The following is a 12299-nucleotide window of genomic DNA, read 5'->3' as shown; positions in this document are numbered from 1 at the left end:
GTTGGGGAACGTAGCAGAAATTTAAAATTTTCTACCCATCACCAAGATCAATCTATGGAGTCATCTAGCAACGAGGAGAGAGGAGTGCATCTACATACCCTTGTAGATCGTGAGCGGAAGCGTTCAAGAGAACGGTGTTGATGGAGTCGTACTCGTCGTGATCCAAATCACCGAAGATCCTAGCGCCGAACGGACGGCACCTCCGCGTTCAACACACATACGGAGCGAGGACGTCTCCCATGCCTTGATCCAGCAAGGAGGAGGGAGAGGTTGAGGAAGAGGGCTCCAACAGCAGCACGACGACGTGGTGGTGGTGGAGCTGTAGTACTCCGACAGGGCTTCGCCAAGCTCTTGCGGAGGAGGAGAGGTGTTGGGGAGGGGAGGGGCTGCGCCTTGGATGGTGTATGCAGCCCTCCCCTTGCCCCTCTATATATAGGGGAAGGAGGAAGGGAGCCGGCCCCCTCTAGATGAGATCTACAGGGAGGGGCGGCGGCCAAGGGGAGGGGGCTTGCCCCCCAAGCAAGGGGGGCGCCCCCTTTAGGGTTCCCCCCCCAACCCTAGGTGCATGGGCCCAAGGGGGGGATGCGCCAGCCCATGTAGGGCTGGTTCCCTTTCCTCTACAGCCCATTAGGCCCTCCGAGAGAGGTGGCCCCTCCCGGTGGACCACCAGAACCCCTCCGGTGGCCCCGGTACAATACCGATATGCCCCTGAACATTTTCGGTGACCGTATGACAACTTCCTATATATAAATCTTCACCTTCGGACCATTCCGGAACTCCTCATGACGTCCGGGATCTCATCCGGGACTCCGAACAACATTCGGTAATCACATACAAGTCTTCCTAATAACCCTAGCGTCATCGAACCTTAAGTGTGTAGACCCTACGGGTTCGGGAACCATGTAGACATGACCGAGACAACTCTCCGGCCAATAACCAATAGCGGGATCTGGATACCCATGTTGACTCCCACATGTTCCACGATGATCTCATCGGATGAACCACGATGTCGAGGATTCAAGCAACCCCGTATACAATTCCCTTTGTCAATCGGTACGTTACTTGCCCGAGATTCGATCATCGGTATCTCAATACCTCGTTCAATCTCGTTACCGGAAAGTCACTTTACTCGTGCCGTAATGCATGATCCCGTGACCAACTACTTAGTCACACTAAGCTCATTATGATGATGCATTACCGAGTGGGCCCAGAGATACCTCTCCGTCATACGGAGTGACAAATCCCAGTCTCGATTCATGCCAACCCAACAGACACTTTTGGAGATACCTGTAGTGCACCTTTATAGTCACCCAGTTACATTGTGACGTTTGTTACACCCAAAGCACTCCTACGGTATCCGGGATTTGCACAATTTCATGGTCTAAGGAAATGATACTTGTCATTCAGAAAAGCTCTAGCAGACGAACTACACGATCTTGTGCTATGCTTAGGATTGGGTCTTGTCCATCACATCATTCTCCTGATGATGTGATCCCGTTATCAATGACATCCAATGTCCATGGTCAGGAAACCATAACCATCTATTGATCAACGAGCTAGTCAACTAGAGGCTCACTAGGGACATGTTGTGGTCTATGTATTCTCACATGTATTATGATTTCCGGATAACACAATTATAGCATGAACAATAGACAATTATCATGAACAAGGAAATATAATAATAACCATTTTATTATTGCCTCTAGGGCATATTTCCAACAACAACATCATTGACATCTAACATCGCCAGCTCATAGCTCTTAATCCAAGCCTCAGGAGGTTGATCCGCTGTGTAATTGGGTACCTTTCGAGTGCCTTTAAAGTCCTTAGGTAAACGCTCATTGCAAAGAGTCGGTACTAGGAGTGGCACACCCACCGTCCTAGAAGTTATCCCAGCCTCCACATACATTGAAGGGTTAGCTGCTGATGAGCCGCTAATTGAGTCGCCAGTTCTGCCTCCTGACGTGCCCTAGCTTGATCCATAAGGGCCTGAACATTGTTATTATTGATGTTTGCTAGAACTACGTCCATATTTCCCCAAAGAGGAAGGGATGATGCAGCACAACAACGGCAGGTATTTCCCTCCATGATGAGACCAAGGTTATCAAACCAGTAGGAGAACCAAACAACACTAGGTAAATAGCACCTGCACACAAATAATAAATACTCGCAACCCGACGTGTAAAAGGGGTTATCAATCCCTTTCGGGTAACGGCGCTAGAAATTGGAAAATAGACGTGATAAAAATATGATAGATAGGATAAATAGATCTCGGATAAAATAAATTGCAGCAAGGTAATTTTGTATTTTTGGTTTAATAGATCTGAAAATAAAAGCAAAGGAAAATAGATCGCAAAGGAAAATATGATAAAGAAGAGACCTGGGGCCATAGTTTTCACTAGTGGCTTCTCTCGAGAAAATAGCAAACGATGGGTAAATGAATTACTATTGGGAAATTCATAGAACTTCAAATAATCATGACGATATCTAGGCAATGATCATTATATAGGCATCACGTCCAAGATTAGTAGACCGACTCCTGCCTGCATCTACTACTATTACTCCACACGTCGACCGCTATCCAGCATGCATCTAGTCTATAAAGTTCATGGAGAAATAGAGTAATGCAATAAGAACGATGACATGATGTAGACAAAATCTATTTATGTAGATATAGACCCAATCTTGCTATCCTTAATGGCAACAATACATACGTGTCGGTTCCCCTTCTGTCACTGGGATCAAGCACCGTAAGATCGAACCCATCACAAAGCACCTCTTACCGTTGCAAGATAAATAGATCAAGTTGGCCAAACAAACCCCAAATATCAAAGAAGAAATACGAGGCTATAAGCAATCATGCATATAAGAGATCATAGAAGACTCAAATAACTTTCATGGATAAAAAGAGATAGATCTGATCATAAACTCAAAGTTCATCGGATCCCAACAAACACACTGCAAAAGGAGTTACATCATATGGATCTCCAAGAGACTATTGTATTGAGAATCAAAGGAGAGAGAGAGGAAGCCATCTAGCTACTAACTATGGACCCGAAGGTCTACAAAAGACTACTCACACATCATCAGAGAGGCACCAATGGGCATGATGAACCCCTCTGTGATGGTGTCTACTCCCTCCGTTCCTAAATATAAGTCTTTGTAGAGATTTCACTATGAACCACATACGGATGTATATAGATGCATTTTAGGGTGTAGATTCATTCATTTTGCTCCGTATGTAGTCCATAGTGAAATCTCTACAAAGACTTATATTTAGGAACAGAGGGAGTACATTGGATCTGGTGGTTCTGGACTCTCTGGCGGCTGGAATTGATTTTTGTTGACTCCCCTAGGATTTCTGGAATATTGGGATATTTGAGCAAAGAGCCGGTTCGGGAGGCACCCGAGGTTGGCACAACCCACCAGGGCGCGCCTGGGCCTCCAGGCGCGCCCTGGTGGGTTGTGCTCCCCTCAGAGCACCCCTAGGCGCTTCTCCGCCCCATTGGATGTCTTCTGGTTCAAAAAAATCCACAAAAAGTTTCACTGTGTTTGGACTCCGTTTGGTGTTGATTTCCTGCGATGTAAAAAACATGCAGAAAACAGCAACTGGCACTTGGCACTATGTCAATAGGTTAGTACCAAAAAATGATATAAATTGACTATAAAATGATTATAAAACATCCAAGAATAATAATATAACAGCATGGAACAATCAAAAATTATAGATACGTTGGATATGTATCAGCATCCCCAAGCTTAATTCCCGCTCGTCCTCGAGTAGGTAAATGACAAAAACATAATTTTTGATGTGGAATGCTGCCTAACATGTCATCTCATTTTCTTTTCTTTATAGCATGGACATTTGGACTTTTATATGATTCAAAGCAATAATTTAGTTTTGACATGAGACTTAAATACTCAACCATGTCAACAAGCAACCATGTCTTTCAAAATATCAATGCTAAAATAAGTTATCCGTAGACCATCATGCACAATCATTGATCCATTCATGAAACACACTCGCATATTAGCTACACCCAATGCTCAAGTACGATCATAGTGCCCCCTAGTTGGTGCTTTATAAGAGGAGATGTAGACTCAAATTAAAAATAAAAATTTCTTAAAGTAAAAGAAAGGCCCTTCGCAGAGGGAAGTAGGGATTTGTAGAGGTGCCATAGCTCAAAGCAAAATTTGCGAGATAAAAACATTTTGAGAGGCATAGTTTTCCCACCAATGAAAACGACTTAGAGATCCCAACACTTTCCATGCTAGATATATCATAGGCGTTTCCCAAACAGAAAATAAAGTTTATTCCCTTTTCCACCATACTTTCACTTTCCATGGCTAACCGTATCCATGGGTGCCCTCCATACCAACAGTTTCCAAGGAATTTATTATTTGACAACATAAAGTAAATTCATTTTTCATTTTGGTAATAGGCATCCCTAATACCTTTGCCTTACTCTCGTGCAATGACAAGTGAATAAACACTCATCGTGAGAATAACACATCTAGCATGGAAACTATCGGCCACCCCTCATAGCCTCACGAGCAGTACGAGCACACAAAAGAGAAATTTATTATGAAAAATAGAGATGGCACATACAAATTTTCTTAGAGCGGCAAAAGAATACCACATATAGGTAGGTATAGTGGACTCATGTGGAAAAACTGGTTTAAAGGATTTTGGATGCAAAAGTAGTGATGATACTTAGTGCAAAATGAAGGCTAGCAAAAGATTGAGAAGCGGCCAACTAAGAAACGAATAATCTCATAAGCGAGCATTGAGCATAATTAACACTGAATAATGCACCACAGGTAGGATGTAATTTCATTGCATGACTATTGACTTTCGTGCTTGCATAGGGAATCACAAACCTTAACACCAATATTCTTACTAAAGCATAATTACTCATCAACATGACTCACATATCACATCATCATATCTCTAAACTATTACAAAGAATCAAGTTTATTTTGTCCAATGATCATGAAAGTTTTTATTATATCCTTATTGGAGATCTATCACTTTGGCACTAATTTTCATGTGTTGCTTTTGATAAGCTCAAACAAATATAAGTGAAGATCATGAGCATAATATTTATTTCTCTCAAATTAATTTAAGTGAAGCAAAAGAGAATTTCTTAACAAAATTACTAACTCTCAAATAAATCTAAGTGAAGCAAGAGAGAATTTATTCAAAAATACTCAGTCACACCGTGCTAAAAAAAGATATAAGTGAAGCACTAGAGCAATTCCATAGTTCATAAAGATTTAAGTGAAGCATAGAGAGCAATTCTAACAAATCATGGAATAATTTTGGCTCTCTCAAATAAGTGTGCCCAGCAAGGATTCAAGACTTACAACACAAAACAAAACAAAACAAGCAAAGACTCATATCATACAAGACGCTCCAAGCAAAACTCATAGTATGTGACGAATAAAAATATAGCTTCAAGTAAAATACCGATGGTTGTTAGAAGAAAGAGGGGATGCCACTCGGGGCATCCCCAAGCTTAGTTGCTTCCTTCTCTTTGGATAATATCTTGGTATGCCATGGTCATCCCCAATCTTAGGCTCTTCTTACTCCTTATTCCTTCATCCATTGTAAGATAACCCAAAACATGAAAACTTCAATCACACAAAACTCAACAAAACCTTCGTGAGATCCGTTAGTATAAGAAAACAAATCACTACTATACGTGATGTTGCAAACCAATTCATATGTTAGTCTTGCATTATATCTACTGTATTCCAACTTTTCTATGGCAAAAAATCTTCAGAGAAAACCATAGAATCATCAAAACAAGCACATAACGCAAAGAAAACAGAATCTCTCAAAAACAGAACAGTCTGTAGGAATCTAGGTATTTCGAATACTTCTGTAACTCCAAAAATTCTGAACAAATGGGAAGTCCTGAGAAATTTTTATATTAATCTTATGCCAAAATAATTGGTATTTTATCACTCTCTCGTAAAAACTCAAATTATTTTCGTGAGCGCAAAAGTTTCTATTTTTCAGCAAGATCAAACAACTATCACCCAAGAAGGTCCTAAAGGCTTTACTTGGCACCAACACTAAATAAAACACAGAAAACACAATCATAACAGTAGCATAATTGTGCAAACACTCAAGAACAGAACGCAAAAGACAAAAATAAATTTTATTCATTGGGTTGCCTCCCAACAAGCGCTATCGTTTTATGCCCCTAGCTAGGCATAAGATTTCAACGATGCTCACACGAAAAATAAGAATTGAAACACAAAGGGAGCATATGAAACATATGACAAACATAGTTAAGTCTAACATACATCCTATGCATCGGAATATTATAAGGAAACATATCATCAATGCAAGAAATATCTAGCATATGCAAGGAAGAAGAAAGAAACAATAGCAAACTCAACATAACGAGAGGTAATTTGGTGACATTAAAATTTATACAACCATATTTTCCTCTCTCATAATAATTACATGTGGGATCATATTAAAAATCAACAATATAGCTATGACATAGCATATTCTCTATATGATCCACATGCATGCAATGCTGCACTCTTCCAAAATAGTGGGATTATAATCAAGTAAAGTCATGACCTCTCCAAGCCCACTTTCATCAAAAATTTCATAAGATTGAACACTCTCCAAATATGTGGGATTATTTTTACCTAAAGTTGACTCTCTTCCAAACCGACTTTTAATATTATCGCAAGCATATTCATCATGAGGCTTAAATAAATTTTCAAGATCATAATAAACATTATCACCCCAATCATGATCATTGCAATAAGTAGTAGACATATAAAAATTAGCATCCCCAAGCTTGGGGTTTTGCATATTATTAGCACAATTGACATTAATAGAATTTATAATAACATCATTGCAATCATGCTTTTCATCTAAGGAGCTATCATGAATCACTTTATAAATTCCTTCTTTTAACACTTCATCACAATTTTCAGATTCATGAATCTCAAGCAAAACTTCATAAAGATAATCTAGTGAACTCAATTCACTAGCAATGGGTTCATCATAATTTGATCTCTTGAAAAGATTAGCAAGTGGATGAGGATCCATATCAATTGATTTTTAGCAAGCGAAGATTCAAGCAAATAGAAGACACATGGCAACACAAGCAAACATGAGATTTGACGAGAAAAAGGTGAACGAAAAAGAGGGTGAGTAAAATGGCAAATTTTTGTGAAGGGGGAGATTAAAACGAGAAGCAAATGGAAAATAATGTAAATTGCAAGGAGATGAGATTTTGATTAGGAACCTGGTAGATGTTGCTAATGTCTCACCGGCAACGGCGGCAGAAATTCCTTTTGATGTCTGCTAGAACTACGTCGGTATTTCCCCAAAGAGGAAGGGATGATGCACCACAGCAACGGTAGTTATTTCCCTCAGTGATGAGACCAAGGTTATCGAACCAGTAGGAGAACCAAGCAACACTACGTACACAACACATGCACACAAATAACAAATACTCGCAACCCGACGTGTAAAAGGGGTTGTCAATCCCTTTCGGGTAACGGCGCCAGAAATTGGCAAACAGACCCGAAAGGTATTTTTGTATGATAGATAGGATAAATAGATCTATGATAAAATAAATTGCAGCAAGGTATTTTTGTATTTTTGGATTAATATATCTGAAAATAAAAGCAAAGGAAAATAGATCACAAAGGCAAATATGATAAAGAAGAGACCCGGGGGTCGTAGTTTTCACTAGTGGCTTCTCTCGAGAAAAATAGCAAATTGTGGGTAAATGAATTACTGTTGGGAAATTGATAGAACTTCAAATAATCATGAAGATATCCAGGCAATGATCATTATATAGGCATCATGTCCAAGATTATTAGACCGACTCCTACCTGCATCTACTACTATACTCCACACATCGACCGCTATCCAGCATGCATCTAGTGTATTAAGTTCACGGAGAAATGAAGTAATGCAATAAGAACGATGACATGATGTAGACAAGATCTATTTATGTAGAAATAGACCCCATCTTGTTAGCCTTAATGGCAACGATACATACATGTCGGTTCCCCTTCTGTCACTGGGATCAAGCACCATAAGATCTAACCCATCACAAAGCACCTCTTCCCATTGCAAGATAAATAGATCAAGTTGGCCAAACAAAAACCAAATATCGAAGAAGAAATACGAGGCTATAAGCAATCATGCATATAAGAGATCAAAGAAGAATCAAATAACTTTCATGGATAAAAAGAGATAGATCTGATCATAATCTCAAAGTTCATCGGATCCCAACAAACACACCGCAAAAAGAGTTACATCACATGGATCTCCAAGAGACCATCGTATTGAGAATCAAAAGAGAGAGAGGAAGCCATCTAGCTACTAATTACGGACTCGAAGGCCTACTAAAGACTACTCACACATCATCAGAGAGGCACCAATGGGCATGATGAACCCCTCCGTGATGGTGTCTAGATGGATGTGGTGGTTCTGGACTCTGCGGTGGCTGGAATTGATTTTCGTTGTCCCCCGTAGGGTTTATGGAATATTGGGGTATTTATAGAGAAAAGAGTCGGTTCGAGAGGCACCCGAGGTGGGCATATCCCACCAGGGCGCGCCTGGGCCTGTAGGCACGCCCTGGTGGGTAGTGCTCCCCTCGGAGCACCCCCAGGCGCTTCTCCGGCCCATTGGATGTCTTTTGGTCCAAAAAAATCCACAAAAAGTTTCGCTGTGTTTGGGCTCCGTTTAGTATTGATTTCCTGTGATGTAAAAACATGCAGAAAACAGCAACTAGCACTTGGCACTATGTCAATAGGTTAGTATCGAAAAATGATAAAAATGGCTATAAAATGATTATAAAACATCCAATAATGATAATATAACATCATGGAACAATCAAAAATTATATATATGTTGGATATGTATCAATTATCATGCGGCGGGTCATGCCCACGGGGCGGGTTACGACGCCGCTCGCTGCTGGAAACCGTCCACTCAATGCGCTGGCTATAACTTCAACTATGACGGGGAGTTAAGTGAATTCGCTCACGTCTATTTGAGTACGCCGCTTGCTGGGCCACCGCTGTTTGAAGAATTTCCATGGCGTTCCGGGTCTCAATCGCTGCAGGAGACTCGCCTTCAACCGGAAGAGCCACCAGCCGTGAAGCCGCGGCAATCATGTTATCTAGAGGGTTGAAGTAATGACCCAGAGGAGTCAGCACCCACTGTGGTGGGGTTGCATCCATACATGGTGGGTCTGCTACATGAGGCTGAGCTGCCGCCCCGGTCATGGGCGCCTCGGCAGCCTGGGTCACGCCGGGCGGGTTACTTGGCCCTGCTCCAGGCGTATTGAAAATATTCCTCCCTTCGAACTGTGAAGGTAAACGGCTCTGCTATCTACGTAAAACAGCGTTTGACGCATTTTGATCCAAGCTTAAATAAAAAGCCTCGGCCCTTATCCGTTGTGTCTCAGCCTCTAGGGTGGCTCGCTCTATGGCCATCCTGACATTTTCTGCCTCTAGATCCTCTCGGGCCTTGGCCACCTCATCTCGTAATTTTGCATCCTCCTCATTATGCTGCGTCTGAGTCGCTGGAGTCACATCTGTGGCCAAGAGAGTCACCAAAGTATCCAGGAGTTCAGATAAGACTTGAGCTAGTGACCGCGCCAAACCGTTCACACTAGCCGTTGCAGTAGCAGTTGAACTGGATGTCATGGCCGCAGCGGTTGATGATTGTAACACTAGTTGCATGCTAGCCATGAATATTGCAGGTCTGCTTGGTGGCTCATCGGGCTCCGGAATACTGTCGCCATCGGAATAGCCCCCAAGACCGCCATCTTGAAGTTGATATATCGACTTGGTTTCGTCGATTGATGACTCATCACCTGAATACATGGTTGTCTCTCCACCGGACACCAAACCTTCCTCAAGATCTGCCCCATGAATAAAGCCAAGGAAAGCACGCTTCCGGGCGGGTTGGAACTTGGCGGGTCCCGTGCGCCAAGCCGACTCAATGGTGTTAGTGCAGGCCATCGACTCAGGTTCTTACTTGCCAATTTTGCCGATAAAGACGTGAATTTCGCCGAAGGGGACCCGGTATCCGTACTCGATTAAATCGGCCTCGGGACCCCATCCAGCATCGTCGATGTAGATCTTGCCGCAGCGGCTCTTGGTCATCCGGCCCACGGCGTATCCCTTGATCCCTGATAAGCTGCCCTTCAAGAACTCGAAACCATCGTGCTCTGGCCCCACGTTGGGCGCCAACTGTCGTGCATTTAACACGGTAGATGCCCTAGTAAAAGGACTTAGGTGTGGAGCCATCGCAACTAGGTTAGCTTGAAGGGGTTGAACGGGACAAAGGACACCAGGAGTTTACCCAGGTTCAGCCCCTCGTAATGAGGTAAAATCCTACGTCCTGCTTCTAGTTGTATTGCTTGAGTTTCGATCACTAGGGAGCGGATACGCTTGACGTAGTTCTTGATCTATTGTCTCTTGAGTTAACCCACCACCAGGTCTGACCTTTATACACAAGTAGAGACCCGGAGGCTTACAGAGTCCCGGCCGGCTCACACAATGTGACCGGCTCGGTTTCTAACTAACCATGCCTTTCAGGACAAGTCTTCATACGACAGTTCGTAGGCCCGGGTCTTGGGCTTTTACCAGGCCTGCCTCCATAAGCCGTTGTCTTCACAATTCTCCCTGGGCCTCCTCAGACCTTCTAATTATTTAAACCGCCAATGGTGTAACCCGGCCCCTCCTGGGCGGGGCACATGTCAGAGCTATATCCTCAACAAAGACCCTAAACTTGGGGATGCCTAAGGCACCCCAAGGTAATATTCAAGTAAGACCTAAGCGTCTAATCTTGGGGATGCCCCGGATGGCATCCCCTCTTTCATCTATAATTCATTGATATGTTACTTGGAGCTATATTTTTATTCATCACATGATATGAGTTTTGCCCGTGGTGTCTTCTACCATAGTTTTATTTTGTTTGCTTGTTATTTTACCACAATTATTGTTTGTTGGACACACCTTTTGTGAGAGACACACAATCATTGTTATTTGTTAGAATACTCTATGAGCTTCACTTATATCTTTTGAGCTGTGCAGTTGCTCTTGTGCTTCACTTATATTTGTTAGAGCACTATGGTGGTTATATTTTATAGAAATGATTGCACTCTCATGCTTCACTTAAATCTTTTTCAGAGTCTATTAAACTGGAAGTGGTAATGAACACGGGTTATAAGACTAGTCCAAAAGTATAGGTATTTAAGAGTGGTATCATAAGAACTTTCATGTAGATCACTAAATATGAAATGTATGTTTTAGTTATATTGATGTTGTAATATGAAAGGGTATTGGTTCATGATCATTGGCTAGTAGAAATATTAATATTAAAGCTTGTTATTAACTACTCATTTAAGTGCCTGACATGGCATGTTGTGGAGGTTTGAGCATTTTTATGTCTAATTGAAATCCATGAGTGCTATCTAAATTAGGGGTGTGTGATGGTTAACTCCTACCAACCTCCTCCCTAGGGGCATGCGAGTAGTACTATGCTTCGAGGGATAATAAAACTTCCACAATAAGTACATGAGTTATGCATGACTAATGTGAGTTCCTGGACAATTACGCACTCCCACCTTTCTGCATATTGCTAGCCTCTTCGGTACCATGCATTTCCCTTTCTCACCTCAAGCGTTGGTGCAAACTTCGTCGGTGCATTCTAACCCCGTGATATGATACACTCTATCATACATAAGCCTCCTTATATCTTCCTCAAAATAGCCACCATACCTACCTATCATGGCATTTCCATAGCCATTCCAAGATATATTGCCATGCAACTTCCACCATTCCATCTTATGACATATGTGTTCATCATCATATTGCTTTGCATGATCTTATAGAGTTGACGTGATATTTGTGGGAAAGCCATTGTTCATCATTGTTATACATGTTATGATGGATCATTGCACATCCTGGTACACTATCAGAGGCATTCATATAGAGTCATGTTGTTTCAGTATATCGAGTTGTAAGTAAATAAAAGTGTGATGATCATCATTATTAGAGCATTGTCCCAGTGAGGAAGAGGGTGATGGAAACCAGTGAGTCCTCCAAAGAATGAGGATGAGGTTCTAGACTTAAAAAAGGCCCCAAAAGAGCCCAGCAAAAAATTGAGAGAAAAAGAGAGAAGGGGCAATGCTACTATCCTTTTACCACACTTGTGCTTCAAAGTAGCACTATGTTCATCATATAGAGAGTCTCCCGATTTACCACTTTCATATACTAGTGAGAATTTTTCATTA

Source organism: Triticum urartu, chromosome 4A (genome assembly GCF_056163025.1).
Source record: "Triticum urartu cultivar PI428250 chromosome 4A, HENAU_Tu73, whole genome shotgun sequence".
Taxonomy (NCBI): domain Eukaryota; kingdom Viridiplantae; phylum Streptophyta; class Magnoliopsida; order Poales; family Poaceae; genus Triticum; species Triticum urartu.
The sequence above is the reverse complement of the archived record's forward strand: the minus strand, read 5'-3'. Positions refer to the sequence as shown.